Below are 20,711 nucleotides of genomic sequence, written 5' to 3' on the forward strand. Positions count from 1 at the left end.
GAATAACATAATGCCCAGCAGGTACCTTAAAAATGCAAGCTATCTTTTTCCCACTTTCTCCTTTCCCTCGAAAACAAGTTAGTATGTTAGACAACTGAAATAGAACAATTTTCATTTTGTGCTTTATATGTTTCTATATTTTTCTATGTTTTCCAAAAATTCTTCAGTAGTATGTATTAATTTCTTGAAAAAGAAAAGTTATTTACAAAAATAGCATCATCTCTGCACAGAAACCTACTTGTCTCCACAGCTTAATTTCATTTACTTCCTGTTTATTTCTTCCTTCCAATAACAAATGTTAAGAAATCATATCATTTAGAGTAAATTATTTTTCAATTGATAGTAAAGATAAATTTATTGTAACAATTAAAGCAAGGTCCTCTCTTTGCCTTTTAAACATCATCCCATTAGAAAATAAACATAAGCAACAGCTCAGCTGTTAAAACTGAGAAGTATAAACGCAGTAATTCTCTCATTACAGGATGAAATGATGGTTCCGCATTTAGAATGAAGCAAGTACTTTTAAAATTTTGATTACTCAGTTATGTCTACATATGTTACAGTATTTAAACATTTTACCATCCTAGAATGATCTTTTAATATTCTAGTATTTATAAATTACACATGGCTTCAGATTCATTCTTTCCTGGAAATCCAACAACCTGGATACATATAAACTAAGCTCCAAGCATGAAAAGTAGGATGCCGGTAGAATGTTGCTGCCAGGGAACAAACAGTACCTGCCCTTCCCTGGCACCATTCCCTGTGTGTTTACTATGTTAACATAGGAGTGAGGATGAATTTAGGCAAAGAGCCGGATCCTATTCAGCTATCATCTGCAGAACCTATACTCTTAGCTAGACACTAAGACACAACTACTGATTGTAAACAATTTATCTATCTACTATGTCATGATTATTTGTTATAAAATAGAAGGAAGTTCATTAGTGTCTATATAAGATTTTGTGTTTCCTTCACCAGTTCCTCACTGCTTAAAGAAAACAGACAAAAGAAGTGCTAGAAAGCTAGGCTGGTGTTTTCTCTTAGAGCCATGGAGCTGCCACAGCCAGTTTGTAACTGGTATGTGCCCCTAAGCCTGAAGGTTAAATCTGGGAACCCCCAGCCAAAAACTTGGATGTGCAGAAAGACTTACTTGAGGAAACTCTCTAAAATACAGTTGTCCCCTCTCCCACCCGCAGAGATCTTATGTAGTAGTACACTTAGGGTGTGGCTTAGGAATCCAACTGTTTAAAGCTACCCAGGTAATTCTGAACCAGGCACCAGAAAATCGTGCTTACACCCTCTCCTCACTCCAGGGGAGAGGTGAACTCTTCTTTAATTTCCTTGAGAAAGATAAAGCTTACAGAATTTTCAGTTGCTATGGGGCATTGTGTTTAAAGTAGGAAAAATGTAGTAAATATTTACAGGAAAAAATATTTTTAAATGTTTCTGTTCAATGAGTATTTATTATGTGTCAGCTAAATGCCAGTGTGTTCCCAGGTAAATCAGCAAACAGCTTCATCCTAACTTCTCATCATCCTCAGAAACCTAATTCTTCCCAAAACAATAGGGGAAACATAGATAAGAAAATGTTGAATAAACTAATAGTTTGGAACATCACTGAAGACAAGAACAGCAACAACCATGTAAATGAAAAGATTAAATGAAGTGGTGATTAAGCTTTTACACTGACTTGAAGCTGATTATATTTTTCTTGTACAATAAATGGAGCTACAAAGACTCTATGGCAAGTCACAAGTTACTAGGCCAGAACTGACTTTTAGAATTTTTTGTGGGTTCCTAGTAAGACTGAGAATATAATACAGGGTAAGATTGGAGCCAGTTTGTTCTCTTGTTCAAAACATAACTGTGACCAAGTAGATGTTTCATTAGCAAGTAATATATATCCCCTTCATCCAAAAGTAATTACTTACTTAATTTTCACAAGTGGGTTTTTGCAAGGAGGAGGTGCTTGTTCCCAGAGCCCTTGTAAGCAAGAGATGAAAACCTGTAATGGCTTCATCTCCTAATGCTTGCTGCCTCTCTCACTGCAAATATAACAAGATTCTCCATGGCATATTTCTTCCTAATGGACTGAAATAACCTTCTCACATATGTTATACCTTTGTTGTTTTATATTTTGAGGTAGCTTTGTTATATTTCAATTAAATTCCTTTGAAACATGGCTTTAGAAAGTCTAAATAGCCAAATGAAATTTATGCCAGTAATGCAAGGATGGTTCAATGTTAGGAAATCTATTAGTATAATAAATCATTTTGATGGAACAAAAGAAAAAATTATACAATCATATCAATTTGAGGATACATTTGAAAACATTCAGCAACCATTACTGATGAGGTTTCCTAATAAGAATAGGATGGTTAGATCACTTCCTTAAAGTTATTAATATCTGCTGTGTGTTCATATCCTGGGCTCTGAGCCCCATGCTTTAGAGCCTACCCCCACTGCTGGACAAGCCTCAGGTTACCCAGGACAACAGAATTCCCTGCACAAGTGTCTCTAAAGCCAAATTCTGGGGCAGCACATTCTCTTCCCTGGGTTCATATTCCAGTGGGAAGACAATACACTCCCAAAATGTGCAAACCCCAGGTGCTGGCAATGACCAAAGGGTGGCTGTTTACAAGTGAGTGAAAACAGAGCTTGGAAGTTTGGCTGTGGAATCCTAGCACATGAGCTGAGCATTAGGTCCCAGAATTTGGGTCAGAGCTAGGCATGATATGAGAAAGAAAGCAGGCTAAAATGCCCTGAATTCTTCACACTGCTACATTCCAGCACAGGACCTAAAAAGTGCTGACATCTACACTTGAATCTGGGCTTCAGAGCTTGATGAAGAATATTTTTCATGATAAACAATTGCCACTTAACAGTTTTAGCTTGATTAACAACTTCAAAATATTTACAAATTTCTTTTGCTGGCCTCCATTTGGACTCCTGTCCCAGCTCCTATAAATGTCAGGGACAGCCCAGTATAGCATAATGTAGTCTAGTAGAGACTAGTTTTATCTCCAGCCAGAAAGCAATATCACACATAATAGGGAAAAACAGAAAAACAATCCTTGTAAAGGAGGAGCAAATGAAAATTATCACTACTATTTTTTTTAGAGATAATATCTCACTCTGTTGACCAGGCCAGATTGCAGTGGCTCACCGCAGCCTTAAACTTCTGGGATCCACTGATCCTCCTGCCTCAGTCTCCCAAGTAGCTGAGACTACAGGCACAAGACACCCTGCCCAGCTAATTTTCTTATTTTTTTGTAGAGACAGTGTCACTATATTGCCCAGGCTGGTCTGGATCTCCTGACCTCAAGCTCTCCCAGCTCAGTCTCCCAAAGTCCTGGGATTACAGGTGTGAGCCACTGCACATGGCCTGTAACTACTATTAATTAACATTGCTCTCAACATTAGCCAAAACAGTTAGATAGGAGTAAGAACTTACATACATAAACAATTGATAAAGAAGCAGCAAGTAACCATTACTGGCAGATGATATGATTGTCTGATTAGAATATCCAAAAAAGAAATTTAAAAGCATTAGAAATCATTTTTAAAGTAAATTCACATAACAAAATCAATATACATAAATCAATAGCTTCAGCCAATTAACAAATAAAGTATGAGAAAAAATCTATTTGTAATTGGAACAAAAAATATATACACATAAAGGTAATTTAAAATTTGCAACATATACAAATTTTGCTCTTAGGTAGATAAATAAACCTATAAGAATGATCATGACAATTCTAATAAAGAATAATAATTAAGGAAACTGGCTGCATCAGAGATTAAAATCTATTATAAAGCTATAATGATTAAAATAGCTTTCTGCTTTCTCTAAGGAGAGACAGAAAGGGCAATGTAAAAAAAGGGAGTATCCAGAAATGGACCAAAATGGATAAGGAAATATAAGGCATAATTAGAGTTTTTTTTTAAATAATGTTGGAACATCTCATTGCAATAACTATTTGGTGGGGAGTGGATTGTGGAATGTAGTGCCTCAGTATATGTGTAAAGTATATCCCAGAGATGTGAAGAATGTTGATGTCTAAAATTAAATTATATTAAAGAATACTAGAAAATCATGTGGACTTTTGTAGCAACTTAGAGTTGGTAGGCCTTTCTAAGTAAGGCACAAAGCCTAGGCTCATTAAAGAAAAAAATGAAAATTTGATTACATAAAAAATAAAATTTAGCAGAGAAAAAAATAATAAAATCCTATGCACGTCTATAATTAATATGGTTATTAAAAAGAAAATGAAAAAATAGTTGCAAGATGAAGGACTAATCTCTAATGTCTTTAATATCTAATCTTCATACATAATGAACAAATTAATAAGAAAAGCAAAAATTCTATAGAAAAAGAGAAAGGGGGAAGAACATGCAAAGAACATTCACAGAAGAAATATGAAAAGATACTGAACTCATAATAAAGTAAATAAATAAAACTATAATAAAATATAAGTTTTTAGCCTTTCATCCTAGCAAAGATCAAAAATTCAATAATAAACTATTGATGCATGTAGAGTCTACAGATGAGTACTCTCTCCCTCCTTGACTCCACAAATTCAGCTATACAAATTCACCCTGAGATACTCTTGGTACATTAGTGTGAAAACTAATCTAAAAGTCTATTCAGTGCAGCATTATGATCAGTAGCAAAAGACAAAACAACCAAAATGTCCATCATAATGGAGTGGTTAAATCAGTGTTGGTACCCACATCCAACTGAACACAATACCACCATTTTCTAGAACAGTAAGTGTTAATGTATGAATATAGAGCTAAATACCTCAAAGATACTTTGTTATGTGAAAAAAAAAAAACGAGAAAGAACAGTTTGAGCCATATACATATGATGCTTCTATCTGTGTGTACGCATGTGTGTGTTTAAGAATTAGATACAAATGTGTGTTGGGAGAAGACTGAGGGACTAGAAGTCAGGGATTGGAAAGAGGCTCTTTTTTTTTTTTTTTTTGAGGATTCTTGTCCTATGACCCAGGCTGGAGTGCAGTGGCACCATCTCAGCTCACTACAACCTCCCCTGCCTGGGTTCAAGCAATTCTCCTCCCTCAGCCTTCCAAGTAGCTAAGATTACAGGCGGCTGCCACCACATCCAGCTAATTTTTGTATTTTTGGTAGAGACGAGGTTTCACAATGTTGGCCGGGCTGGTCTCAAACTCCTGACCTCAAGTGATCTGCCTGCCTTGGCTTCCCAAAGTGCTGGGATTATAGGTATGAGCCACTGTGCCCAGCCAAAAGAGGCTCTTTTCTTCCTGTTCTGTTATTTGTTATTTCTTTTACTTTGCACACATATTCATTTTTTTCTAAAACAAACTAAAATACTAAGATCTTTACAAACATTTTATAACAAAAGCAATAAAAGAAAAAACAGGTAAGTCAGACTTTATCAAAATTAAAAATACGTGTGTTTCAAATAATGCCATCAAAAGTAAAAAGACAACCCACAGAATGGGAGAAAAATTTTGCAGATTATAATATATATCTGATAAGGGACTTACATCCAGAATATACAAAGAATCCTTACAACCCAATAAGATAAATAACCCAATTAAAATGATAAGCAAAAATTTTAAACAGACATTTCTCCAAAGAAGTTAAACAACTGACCAATAAGTATACAGAAAGATTCTCAACATCATTAGCCATCAGAGACAGGCAAATCAAAACCACCATGTGAGGCACAACTGCACACTCACTAGGAAGGCTATGATCAAAAAGACAGTAAGAAATGTTGGTGAGTGTCTTACTCCATGTATGCTGCTATAATAAAATACCCAGGACTAGGTATCATATGTAAAGAACAGAAATTTATTTCTCACAGTTCTGGAGTCCAAGAGCAAGACACCACTAGATTTGGTGCCTGGTGAAAGCCATCAGTGCATCTTCTCCCCACAGCATGGCCAAAAGCAGAAGGGCAAAAGGGGTGAACGCCTTTTTTATAAGGCACTAATCCAATTTATGAGGGTGGAGGCCCCATGACCTCATCACCTCCAGAGGTCCCCACCTTCTAATATCGTCGCATTGGGAATTAAGTTTCGACATGAATTTTGGAGGAAACACAAATATTCAAACCATAACAGTGAGGATGTAGAGAAATTGAAACCCTCGTAAATTGCTGGTGAGAATGTGAAACAGTGCTACCATGTCGAAAGCAGCTTGGCAATTTCTCAGAATGTTAAGCACAGAGTTACAATAGGCTGCAACAATTCCATCCTTAGGTTCATTTCCAAGAGAAATGGAATACACATCCACACAAAAACTTACACATGAATTATGTTCCTAGCAACATTATTGATAACGACCTGTAAGAGAAAACAACCCAAATACCCATCAACTGGTGGATAGGTGAATAAATTATTGTACAATACAATAGAGTACTATTCCACAATAAAAAGGAATGAATTACTGATATGTGAAAAGGAATAAATTATTGTTATATGCTACAACATGGCTGAATCCTGAACACATTGTGCTAAGTGAAAGAAGCCAGTCACAAAAGTCCACGTATGGTATGACACCATTTGTATAAAATGTCTCACATAGGCAAATCGATAGAGACAAAAGGTAGATTCACGGTTGCCTGGGGCTGGAGAAAGGGTACTGTGGGGAGGGAATGGGGTGTCACTGCTAATGAGCATGAAGTTTCTTTTTGGGGTGTTGAAAATATTCTAACATTATGCTGCTCATTACATACACTATGAATATGGTAAAAACAGTGAACTGTACACTTTAAATGGGTGAATTTTATAGTATGTGAACTATATCTCAATAAAACTCTTTTTCTAAAAAAAGGGGAAAAAGACATGTCATGCTGGAAAGGTTCTTAGAGGTTATTGGCTCCAGTCCCTCCTTTGCTCTTCTGAAAGCCGCCACCCAGAGAGGGTGTCAAGTGACCTTCCTACGAGAACACAGATGCAAGGGGCACATCAAAAATGGGAGGCCAAGCCTCCCACGTGCTGGAATGGGGCCTTGACCAGGACAGGAAATGCAGCCTCTACATGCCTGCTGATGATACGGCCCTTTCTGGGCTCTCTCACTCAGAGGGGAAGTTTATCCTACTGGGATAATGCAGCAATGTTGTACCCGAGCCAGACACTACCAAAGAGGGCCACTCTTTCATTCAACAGGTATTTATTGGGCACCTCCATGTGCCAGGCAGTTTGAAAGGTTGGGGAGGCAACAGTGAATAAGACAAAACTTTCTCTTGCCTCGTGGAGGTTGCGTCTCAATAATGATAAGAGCTCATCTTTGTAACACATCATGTGTTATGCACTTTACATGGATTATCTCATGTTATTCTCACAGCAGTCCTATGAGGGGAGGGGTACTCTTATTATGCCCATTTTACTGATGGAAACACTGAGGCTCAAGGAGAATAAGTAGCTACCCAAAGTCACAGAGTTAATAAACAATACAGTCAGACTTCAGTCATGACACTCTGACCCTGGAACTATGCTTTTAACCTTTATACTGGTCAATTAAACTATGCAGACTGTAAACAGGGACAAAACCAGTCAATTAATTACAACAATTAGTGATGAACAGGTGGCTGAAAAATGTTGGAAGGGGTGTTTTGATAGCATTTAGATGAAGTGATTGGTCTGTATGAAGATGGCCATTTAGGTTGAGACCTGAAGCATAAGGATCCAGCCATGGGAGCAAGAACAGAAGGTGGGGGTGCCTGATGTGCTGCAGGCTGTGGGGCACAGGGGGTCAGAAAAGGCAGGAGGCAGGGGGCAGAGCAAGCCGAGCCTGTTCGTCCATTCTAAATGCAGCGGGAAGCCACTGGATGCTTTTAAGCAAGATGGTGTACAGAGTGGTAAGATCTGATTTGTAAAATCCCTCTGGCTGCTGAGTAAAGGTTGACAAGAAAGGCTGAGAGTAGCAGCAGAGAGACCAGCTGGGAGGTATTGCTGTAACCCAGATGACAGACGCTAGTGACTTGGACCAGGTGGGAGCAGGGGAGCTGGAGGAAAGGGGACAGATTCAGTATGTGTATTTGAAGTAGGGTCAATGTTCCCTGACGACAGATTGTGCATGGAGGGGAAAGGAAAGAGAAGATACGGCCAGGCGCGGTGGCTCATGCCTGTAATCCCACCATTTTGGGAGGCTGAGGCAGGCGGATCATCTGAGGTCAGGAGTTCAAGAACAGCCTGGCCAACGTGGCAAAACCCCATCTCTACTAAAAATACAAAATTAGCCAGGTATGGTGGTGCATGCCTGTAATCCTAGCTACTCAGGAGGCTGAGGCAGGAGAATCGCTTGAAACCTGGAGGCAGAGGTTGCAGTGAGCTGAGATGACACCATTGCACTCCAGCCTGGGCGACAGAGAGAGACTCTGTCTCAAAAAAAAAAAAAAAAAGAAAAAAAGAAAAAAGAAAGAAAGAAAGGGAAGATAGGTGGCCTCAAGGACTGTGGTCTGGTCTTAGGTGATAATGTCCCCTTGTATTAACCACATATTTTCTGTATATTCAGATGCTTTGACATCTGGGGTCTTGCTGACTTTAGACAGACTGCCTCTCCCAGGATTAGCCAGTTCCTAGAGAGAGTAAACAACCCTCCTGAGAGCTGCTTTTCAAATGCAAACCAACCAATCCAGAGCCAAAGCCGCCACCACCTCTTCTACCAGCTCTCACACTCTGGGCCACTACCCCCTGCCTTAATCACCCCACAGCCAGGTACCAGGCAACTAGGGACAGCCCCTATGACCCAGAGCCCATTGAAATTCTTCAAGCTAGCCTAAAATTATCCAAAATCTGCTTGCCCTCTCTTGCCCATTCCTTCCACAGAAACCACAATAACCGCTCTGTGAACAGCTCCTCCCTCTCCATCTATCTCCTGACCCACCCTGGTCCTTCCCCATGTGCCCCCACCTCCGACCCCACTTCCCACCAGCATGGTGTGCCCCCTCTTCTTAGGAACTGGGAGTAAATATGTATAAATTTAGACATAGGATCTTGCTCTGTCACCCAGGCAGGAGTGTGGTGGGGCGATCATAGCTCACTGTAACCTCAAACTCCTGGGCCCAAGCAATGCTCCTCACTCAGCTTCCCAAGTAGCTGGGACTACAGGCACATACCACCACACCTGGCTAACTTTTTTTTTTTACTTCTTATAGAAACGGGGTCCCATTATATTGCCCAGACTGGCCTTGAACCCCTGGCTTCAAATGATCCTCCTGCCGTGGCCTCCAAAAGTGCTGGATTTGCAAGCATGAGCCACCATGCCTGGCCTAAGGCACTCTATTTTAAAAAACCCCAATCTGGCAGAATCTCACTCCTTGGGAGACAGAAAAAGGAGACACTATGTAAAGCAGACCCAGAGTGGGGCCGTACACAAGAACAGAGGCCGTGTTGTGGCTTAACAAGGATCTCCTCTGGCTTGAGATCAAGTGGGAAAGTCTCTCTTATACTCCTGAAAGAAGCACAAGAGTACAGGAGGCATGGCCCCTCTCTTCCGCAACCCAGCCCCCAGCCAGGTAGGCTCACTGATACCCTTAGGCAAAGAAACAGAGCTGAGTTCTCACTCCACTGTCTCCACTGCAGGGGATGGGGAAGGAAGCTCTAGGCCCAGAATGAGGGCCTGAGTCCTGGGCTCACAGTACTGTTCCTTCCCTACAAGCTGCACTCGGACACCCAACACTATTGATATCACAGACATTATTTTAACAATAGCTTCTAAGACAATTAAGTCAGTGAACATCTGTGCCTGGGGAACCTTAGGCAGGGTGCGTAAGTGGGTGGGAGAGAGGTGACTGAACACATCAACACCATTAAAAGAGGTGAGAATTAACAGAGACACTTAGAGTGATTTCCAAGAGTTGTTAAAGGTGATCAAAGCCTTTTCTTCCTCAATAAGACCTCAACTGTGCCGTGAGTTACCACGATTAAGCAGTGGGTAGCAAATAAAATGCCCTGGCTCTTTGCAAAGTGAAGCAAGGAAATTGTGAAACTGGGTTTCAACAAGCAAGATTTTCAAACTCCTCCCAGAAAAGTTATCGGAACACTAGATTCTGAGGCAGTGCGAGAGTGGAGACGCGCTCACTCCACTGTGTCCACTCTAAAGTGTTGAGGCGGAAATGGGAAATACCAGGACAGGGCGTCTGAGCCAAGGCCTGCAAGGCACAGATGGGCACAATGAGGCCCAAGAGGTAATGAGATGTGGTTGAGGCCACACAGCTGGGGAGAGGCAGAGTCACGCCGGACACTTGTAGGGTGGCCTGTTTCCAGGTCAGTGGGCATTTTTGAGTGGGGGCACATGTAACCTTGGAGTTCCTTCCACTACTCACCCCACTTATTGGGCTGCCATTCCCAGGAGACGGCCAAAGCATGCCAGGCTCTTTGCACTTGATCTTCATGATGTGAACAGGCAGCCCTCTCCCGGGAAGGCCAAGTGAGGTGGCCGATTCTGCTGGCTGCCATAGCACTCAGCTGGTGACATGGTCTTTCTCTCTCCTCGTCTACAGTGGCTGGCTGCAGCTGCATGGAGGGCTCAGACTTTCACTTAGTTATCTTTGTATTCTCAGTGCCCAATAGCATATCTGGTACTTATTTCATAAATACCGGATGAAAGCATGACTGGAGGGGAAGGAGACAGAGAGGAAGAAAGGAGTGAGGAGGAGGGACGGAAGGAAGGAAGGAAGCTCTGTCCCAGGCATCTTCCCTTCCATCTTCCCCCACCCAAACTCACTGTCTCACTCCTTCAAGTCCCCTCTCTCTGCTTTATGATGTGCCATTCAAATTATCTGACAAACCAATTTTTACTAAGGAATAGTGAATTCGAATGGCAAATTAACCTCTCAGCAAACTTTAAACAGAAATATATATATATATATATGCCATATATATCTAAACAAAAAGTCCATATGTATAGTAAACATTAAAGATTAAACATTTAATCTTTGTTAGTAAAAGCAAACGGACATCTCAGAAAGGAATATATGTATTCCTAAACAAAGTAATCCCTGTTGCAAACTTCTGTGGGAGAAACTGGTAGACTTTGAATGTCTCTGAAATTGGCATTTTCTCACTAGGAATAGAGGCAATCCCATTCATTAATACAAAGAAAATAATTACATGTACAATCCAAAGCAGAAACGTGTCCCATGCTTCTCTGGTTTTACAGAACTGAGCCTCTTATCATAGCTCAAAATAGGCTGGGCTTTCTTTTACATAACTCAAAATACTAATTCCTCCAAGTAATGTCATTCTGGTTAAAACATTCAGGGGAACGCACTATCAGATTTGACTGTTGATCCAACATTGGCCTATCACAAAATTGCTGCTTGAACCCTGGATTATTCTCTGGATGTCTTTTTTTTTCTAAATTAATTTTTCTAGTTTTAAAATAATTTATCACTAAAAATGGTTATCCTACTAATTCTATCAAAAAATTAAACATTTAATCTTTGTTAGACAGATTTTTTTTTTGTTTGAGACAGAGTTTTGCTCTTGTTGCCCAGGCTGGAGAGCAATGGCGTGATCTCGGCTCACTGCAATCTCCACCTCCCGGGTTCAAGCAATTCTCCTCCCTCATCCTCCCGTGGGACTACAGACACGTGCCACCAGGCTCGGCTAATTTTTGTATTTTTAGTAGAAATGGGGTTTCATCATGTTGGCCAGGCTGGTCTTGAACTCCTGACCTCAGGTGATCCATCCACCTCAGCCTCCCAAAGTGCTGGGATTACAGGCGTGAGTCACTGCACCCGGCCTGTTGGACAGATTTTTTAAAATCTAAATCTCTTACTATGTCACAAGAATTGATCACTTAGCGTCTGAATGGACAGCTCCTCTTCTATCTTTCATTCTTGGGCTCTATTCTGTCAGAAAAACATTAGCACAAAACCCACAAAGAACTGAAAACTTGAAAGAAGCTTTAACACTGGATATTTCCTTTCAACTCACTTTCATATATTTGCTTGAAAGGAAAATGGCAACAATAATTCTTTGTGAAACAGGGAATATTGAGAAGATTTCCCCCCATTTTTGTTTTATTTCTAGAACACTTAAGCAGGGCCTGTACCTTCCAAAGGAGAATACACACAAAAACTGGAAAATGGAAACTTTGTCTGACTCTTGCTAAAGCCATTCTTCCCTATGCACCTTCCTTCCTACACAAGTATGGGTTTTTGTTATTACCACCTCTGCTATTAACTTTGGAGACCAGGGAACAAAAAATGCATAGAATCCAAACACAAGGAGTGCCGTATCTAAATGAACACAAAACTGATGTTCTTCCCAAAGCAGCCACAGGGCCCATCTCTCCAGAGGAGCAGAGGACAATTCACACTGCCCAGACATGTCAGAAGCAAAGCAAGCTGGTAGGTATGACCTGTGTCGGGACAGGTGAAGGCACATAGTTATTCCCACCATACCAAGGCCTCCTGCAGACCCACATTCCACCTGTCTTGCTACAAGATTAATGAGTGCACCACAGCACTGGGGTTATTCACTTACATCCTCCACAAAGCAGGAAAAAGGAGTGAGCATGTTGGGAGATTAAAATTCACCTTTCTCTTACCTAACCCCCCAAACACATAGCAGAAGCTTTCCCTGGAAGGTAGCATGGGGTTATTTAAAGTTCTGAATCTGAGAGTGTACAATATTGACTCTTCCACTTGTTAGCTGTGTGATATGAACAACATAACTACTTTGCCAAGCCTCCGCCCTCATCAGTAAGGTGAGCATATCTGTCTCACAGGGTTGTCAAGATTTTTGAATGGGAGAAGGGATTCAAAACGTCTTAGTAGACTCCACAAGTGATTATCATCACTACTAAGTGCCACCTAACGTTAGGTGCTATGAGGACTCCCTGTGAATGAGTTCCAGTTGCTGCCAAATACCTTTGCACCCCCAGGGATGGATACAGTAACAGCAAATGGAAGTCTCAGAAAGTCTTGCCCTACAATTTACAATTGCAAAGAGAAGGGACCAACCTACGCACCCATCAACCAATGAGTGGATAAAGAAAATGTGGTATACATACACCATGGAATACTACTCAGCCATAAAAAAATGAATGTCTTTTGCAGCAACTTGCATAGAACTAGAGGTCACTATTCTAAGTGAAGTAACTCAGGAATGGAATCCCAAATAACTTATGTTCTAACTTATAAATGGGAGCTAAACTATGGGTACACAAAGGCGTATAGACTGGCATAATGGACTACGGAGACTCAGAAGGGGGACAGTAGGGTTAGGGTAAGGGATTAAAACAACTACACATTTGGTACAATGTATACTACTCAGGTTGGGTACACTAAAATCTCAGATTTCACCACTCTACAATTCATCCATGTAGCCAAAAAACACTTATACCCCCAAAACTATTGAAATAAAAATATATTTTAAAAAAGAAAGTCTTGGCAGAGAGGCGGTGGGTCACGCCTGTAATCCCAGCACTTTGGGAGGCGAAGGTGGGCGGATCACTTGAGGTCAGGAGTTTGAAACCAGCCTGGTCAACATGGTGAAACCCCATGTCTACTAAAAATACAAAACTATTAGCTGGACGTGGTGGCAGGCACCTGTAATCCCAGCTACTTGGGAGGCTGAGGCAGGAGAATTGCTTGAACCCAGGAGGCGGAGGTTGCAGTGAGCTGAGATAGCGCCACTGTATTCCAGCCTGGGGGACAGAGAGAGATTCCATCTCAAAAAGAAAAAAAAAAAAAATGAAAGAAAGTCTTGCCCTAAGAGAGGTGATCAAGAAGAAGCCAAAGTTCTGAGCGGCTCCATTTCCCATTTTCTCCCTTGGCAAGGAGACCTGGGTATGTAACACAGCCTCTCATTTCTTTGACAAGCCCCTGGTGAGTCTAACAGAGAACTAAGAGCATGAGCCAGAGTCTGGGCAAGACTGACTTCATCTCTTGTGGCTGAGGCCAAAGGCACCAAATCCAACATGCATGGGCAAATCCACCTTTATATGCCAGGCTTCAACCAGCTGTAGATTGGAGGTGAGTTTCTGGGGTCACTGCCTTGTGTACTCTTCTCTGGACTGTACCTGAGTATTAAATCCCTCTAGTGGGTCCTAGAGAGGTCAAAACAACCATGTGGAAAGCCCCAGAATGCTGGGTCTGGAGGGAACCTCACATATGTGCCTCCTCACCCCCACTCTGCAGTGGAACTTCCTTCAGTGGTCTCCACTGCCCTCAGTACAAGGACGAAATGCGTGCTTACTACATTGTGTGCAAGCCTCCTCCTGACCCACGTTTTCACTCTTCCTTTTATGTTCTGCAATCCAGTCCCGACCTCTTTCTAGTGCAGAGCCTTCACAGATGCTTAGTTCATCTGAAACGCTCCTCTGCCTCGTCCCACTCCCATCTTTTTCTGGCTGGCTCCTCCTTAGCCTTCACGCTCAACCCAAACCTCCTTATCCTTCAGGCTCCACCTGAACAACTTTCCTCAAGAAGGCGTCTCTCACTGCTCAGACTTTGTCACTTCATTCCATAGCACTGTATGCTTCCCACTTGCTAAATGTATCATTTTAAAATCGTCTTTTAATATTAGTCTTACTTGTTAAACTTTAAAATCCAAAAGGACGCCGGCAGTACATGTTTCATTTCCATAGTCTCTCCCCATTGCCTAGCACAAATCTTGACACAAACCAAGCACTCACTGAACAATTGTTGGATTGGATTAAACTATCTGGTCTACCTACCTCATGTTACAGAGGAAACTGAAAGAAACTCAGAAAGTGGAGAAACTCACCCAAAGCAACACATTTGGTTGCAACCAAGAATTTGAATGCAGCACTCTCAATGACCAGTCTTAGACCCTCCCATGCCACGCTCCCTTTCTGGTAGTACTTAATTCCCATTTGTCACAAGCTCTGCATTTAAACAAGACTGATTCCAGACATGGATCCTGATTTAGTTTAGATTGTCTGACGTCCACATTCCCTATCCTGTATGAGGATGAACTGGGAAGACTGCAATTTCTCTCTCCCCTCTGGACATGCGGGGATTCTCATTTTGGCATCGCACAGCTAAACATATAGTTAGCATGTAGGAGTGCAAACTACCCTCACTGCTTTGTTCTGTGCCTTAGAAACGAAAATGCCACATGACAACATCCCTTTGGTGTAATTGCTGAAATGGCCTTCCTTCCCCAGTGAGGAAGCATCCCAAATGAGTGCAAGGTTCCCTCCAGTGGTGTCATTTTCAATGAAGCTTGCCTGTGTCATTTGCAGTTAGGGGTTCATTGGTCAGAAGTGTTTTCCAGGGATGCACACAATGGAAACCATTAGAGAGATACTCAGAGCCGCTAGCTAGCCCAAAAGTTTAACCCACTCTATTAGCTGTAACGATGGCACGCAGCTGCTGGAAGAGAGGAAAGACGAGAAAGCAAGAGTGCCAGCCTTGTACAGACACACTCGCGTGAGGTTTCAAATAGACCCCCCGGTGCTGGATTTAGTATCATTACAGCACTCATGATCTCCTCTAGATTACTCAAAATACCTTTAAAATGTGTTCAATAATGAAAGGATCTGAAAAGACTACTCAAGAAACCTATCCGCCTCTACTGTAAGTTTCTATAGTGGAATTCTATGATCCTTTTTATTTGTTTGAGGTGGGATAGGAGAACTCATTACTCTTGGGATAACTTTCAGGATCATCTCTCAGCTGGAGACCTTCATACATGAATCCCAGAGAATGGTGACATCCTTCTTTAGAAGGCATTGAGTAGGATAGAAATTCTTATCTCTGCAGCCACAGTCATCTAAAATAAATTAGGAACAAAAAAAAAGACATTTCTCAGGGTCATTATAAAGGACCCCAGATTCACGCTCATCCATCTGATGCATTATAGCATGTCACCTGTGCCAGTAAGTCTGTGTTAGAAGGCAGCCAATGCAATACCTGCAGTACAAATTACAGACTTTGATCGCAACTTGCCTGTTAGAGCCGAGAACTAAGTTTGCTCTTTCTATTTTTTATCTCCAAATGTTTCAGAGTGAAGAGATGAGAAAGTGTATTTGAATTTTTAGGCTCCCTCTTTATCCCTCTCTAAATGGGATCTTAGGAATGTCTGTGCTTACCTTGCCTTTTATCCAGCCTGCGGTGTGACTCATCTGCAGGCACAAATTACCTCACTAAAGTATTCTTAGGAGAAATAATTAGCCACACGCCCCTCCTCTGCACACTCTCCCGCATTCCTCGGGAGGCCCAGATGCCTGACATAAATCATTTAGTCCTGAGCCCTCGAACACACCTTTCCCACTGGATTCCATAATTGGCAAAGTAGTTGCCAACTGGGTTTAAAGTGATTTGAAATTGTTTTCCATCCAGTCTTGCTGATAGCAAAAGGTTTCCCCTTTACCTCAAGCATGAGATACAGTAACATGATTGAATGTAACCAGTTATTCAGTTCAAGCTGTGATTCTGATACAGTATAGACAACGTGAATTCCCCTGAGCTCAGTGAGGCCATCTCAATGGTCCGTTTAAGTCCAATTCAATTAGACTCACTATGGTTCTTAGACTTTCTTACCTATGTTTGCCGCAGCCCTCAGGGTTGAATGTGAGACTAGTATTCATCTAGGACTTTTAAATTAGGTCTCAGGTGTCATCATTCTAAATGAATTATTACAGTGGTGTGTTCACACTGCCGTAGTTGAAGTTACGTTAGCATCTCTTCGCAACCATTTTAATCCACTGCGGAATGGAACTTGTCATGTAAGGCCTCTGCCAGAAAGTGACTTTTTCCTTGAAACCTGGTTTTTAAAATAATTGGTCTACCAAGTAAACACTGTGATATGCATTTTTTAATGAAAAAAAGGAAAAGACCACCTTAATTTACTTTGGGTTTTTTGTATGTTTGTTTGTTTTGCTTTTCAAATGAGCACCATGGAAGGATAGCTTTCTTAATACTGTATTTATTCAGATTTAAATAGTTTCTGTCTTGAATGCTTCTCTATGGGGTGGGCAGGGTAGGAGGAGCAGGAGTAAAACCTGAAGGAAATTTGTAGAGATTCGTGGATTTTCTTTTTTGCAAAAGTTTCTATTGTATGCCTCTATCATTTCTCCTTCTGGAGGCTCAACTAACATTTTCTTCTTTCTTTTAATTTCCCGGGCTTTCTAGGAGCCCCAGTCATGACATCAGCAAGCACGTGGGAACATCTGTCAGCATGTAGCTATTTCAAACACATTAAAAAGTCCATGCTCATTTCCCCATGCCAGAGTTGCCTAACAAACTGTAGCTTCGAGCACAGTGACAGTGACATTAATGTCATTGTAGAGGGATCAGCCAGCCTAATGGCGAAAGCCCCCTATGCATGTGTCATCAATCACAAATCACATGCTGGGGAGAAAATAAAATAATTACAGGACCTACTTTTCTTTATTCAGGCAATTCAGACAGTGGCAGCATTCCAACTTCCCAAAAACCAACAGTTTACAATCATCAGCCTCTTTCTGAAAGTGTATGCAAGAGAGGGTTTAAAACAACAGAGCCATGAAATTCAGAACAAAGTAACCACAGGTGAACAGATTAAATGGGGCACTACTGGGTGGTATATAAATCAGAAATCCAAACTGCAAACATATTCGAGGTTTATTATTGTTCCCCAATGAAAGAAAAGCTGAACTGGCAAGTTGATTGACACTTCTATATGCTATCTGTATGATTATACCTGTGACTTTTGTCTATAAAGCATACAAAGAGGTGACACTTTGCAATTAAATGGAAAAGTTGATGGATATACCCAAACTGGGACGTTCAAGCCCTTCAACAATTCAAAAAGCCTGAATTATGCGAAGAGGCTATAATGCTGTATCATCCACACACAAAGCTATGTTGTTGTTTTTCTTAGTCATTACTATGAAGTCCTAAGCAAAACTGTTATCACCCTCATAGTTTACCTATCAAATATATGCATAATAGAGCAAGTTGTGAAAACAATATTCTCCCATTGCTGAAATGGTGGGGGGGTGGGAGGGGCAGAGATGCTGCCTAATTTCAGTGTTGAAAGGTAGTTGCTACTGATTTAAATGAATGTCTGGCTATTTTCACTTCAGAAATACATTTTTTAAGAAGTCACATACTGTAAGGGTAATTAATATTCACCAATCTAGTCCTTACCTGCTTGGATTTTTATCTCTGATAGGATTTAGATAATTAATTCTAACTCAGATTCACGGCCCTTGATATTCCCCATTTTGTGAAAAGCTCTTTCCCCAGATATTTGCAGTTTCCTTGTCGTCAATGTCAGCTCTCAACCTAAATATTGATACAGCCAGGAGAGAGGGAAATACTGGGTAGAAGAGGGTCGTTCCTGGGCAAAGGCCCCACCCCGAAGCCTGGATACCCACGGCCCTAAATGAAAACAGGCATTCCTGTTTTCAGTCCCAAAAAGTTGCCTTTTGGCCTGCCATGCCCCCTATCCTGTGCCCATATAAACCCTGAACCCCAGGCTCCAGAGCAGACCAGCAGGCAAGGAGATGAGGAGACAAGCACACGGAAGGCAGAGCGACGTAGCAGAGAAAGAGAGAGGAGGAGGAACGTCTGAACACCCAGAGGAATTCGGCTGGGGGCAGCTGGAGAGGAGTTCGGCAGCTGGATGGCCAGGCACCAGGGGAATATTATCTTCCCACTCCAGTCCCAACTTCCGGTCCCTATCCATCCTGATGAGAACCACCCACACCACTCAATAAAACTCCTGCATTTATCCTTCAAGTTCGTGTGTGACCCGATTTTTCCAGGATGCTAGAAAGAGCTCGGGATAGAGAAAGCTGTCATACCGGCCCTTTACCCTTGCAGAAAGGCAGAGGGTCCATTCAGCTGGTTAACCCTCAAGACATCGCGCACAACTGTAACACTGTAACACATGCCCACTTGAGCTCCTTCACCTGTCCGTCTGCACGCTCCCCTCCTCTATGGGTTTTGAGCAGCAGCAGCCAAATAGGTGAGTCACACCCCTGTCCTACGTCCTGCAAGGGGGATCAGGGAACATTCCTGTTTCAATATCATCCCCAGGGACTCCTTTCCCGAGCACCTCCTAGCCAACACAGCCCCTTCTTACGTCACACTCTGTCTCATTATCCTGTTTTGTATTCTTTGCAGACTTATTACCTGATACTACCTTGTTTATTTGCTGATGTTTATTTGCTGATTTTAAATAAGAAAATTTGTCTTATTCACCTCTGTGTCCCCAATGCCTAGACAGTGTCTAGTACATAACAGTAAATATTTGTGGAACAAACCAATGACTGAATGAACGAATAAAGCACCCACCCATACACACACCCACACAGTGATAAGATTTCAAGTCAAATTATTCTGACACATAAGTTTATCCATGCTTTTCTGACATGAAATGTGGATCTGTTCCTCAAAGAAGAATCGGATTGTTGCTACTATCAAAGATCATAATGGAACCTGTAAATAATGCGAAGTAAAATAAATAACTAATTTAGGATAGTCACTGAAGAAAAGGAACAACACAGGCTGATCAGTGATGCAGGACATTGAATTCCCAGGCTGTCATCTTGGTTTCCACAATCTTGGAATCTGGGGGAGTATTCATATGTAGCTAAAGTTCACTGCCCAGTAGACATCATGATGTGAAAGAAAAATCAGTCCCATGGGGATTTCTAATCCCAGCACTGTGGAATCCTAGATGTCTCAGAACAGAACACTGAAAAGTGAGGCTGGGCACAGTGGCTCATGCCTGTAATCCCAGAACTTTGAAAGGCCAAGGCAGGTGGATCACTTGAGGCAAGGAGTTTGAGACCAGCCTGACCAACACAGTGAAACCCCATCTCCACCAAAAAATACAAAAATTAGTTGGGCGTGGTGGCATGCGCCTGTAGTCTCAGCTACTCGGGAGGCTGAGGGATGAGAATCGCTTGAACCCAGGAGGCAGAGGTTGTAGTGAGCCAAGATCGTGCCACTGCTCTCCAGCCTGGGCGACAGAGCAAGACTCTGTCTCAAAAAAACAAATAAATAAAGAATCAAACAAGCAAAAACACTGATTTTCTTTTATACATGTAAAATAAAATTTACCGTTTTAACTATTTTGTTCACGTACTGTTCAGTGACATTAAGTACATTTACATTGTTGTGCAACCATCGCCACCACCTATCTCCAGAATTGCTTTCATCATCCAAGATTGAAACTCTGTGCGCATTAAACAATAACTCCCAATATCCTACCTCCTCTTTCCCTGGCAATGACCACTTTACTTTCCATCTCTGTGACTTTGATTACTCTAGGTACCTCACATATGTGGAATCAAACCATATTTGTCCTTTTGTGACTGGTTTATGTCACTTAGCATAGTGTTTTCAAGGCTCATCCGTGTTGTAGCATACATCAGAATTTTCTGCTTTCTCAAAGCTGAATAATATTTCACTGTGTAAATATAGACCTCATTTTATTTATCCATTCATCTGTTGATGGACACCTGCGTTGCTTCCACCTTTTGGCTGTTGTGAACAATGCTGCTATGAACACGGGTGTACCAATAGCTGCTGGAGTCCTTCCTTTCAATTATTTTGGTTATATAACCAGAAGCAGAATTGCGGGATCATATGGTAATTTTTTGTTTTTTGAGGAACCACCATTAGATTTCCCATAGCAGCTGCATCATTTTACATTCTAGCCAACACTGGTTTCTAATTTCTCCACACCCTCACCAACACTTGTGATTTATTGGGGTTCTTTTATTAGCCATCTTAA

Source organism: Symphalangus syndactylus, chromosome 1, assembly GCF_028878055.3.
Source record: "Symphalangus syndactylus isolate Jambi chromosome 1, NHGRI_mSymSyn1-v2.1_pri, whole genome shotgun sequence".
Classification (NCBI taxonomy): domain Eukaryota; kingdom Metazoa; phylum Chordata; class Mammalia; order Primates; family Hylobatidae; genus Symphalangus; species Symphalangus syndactylus.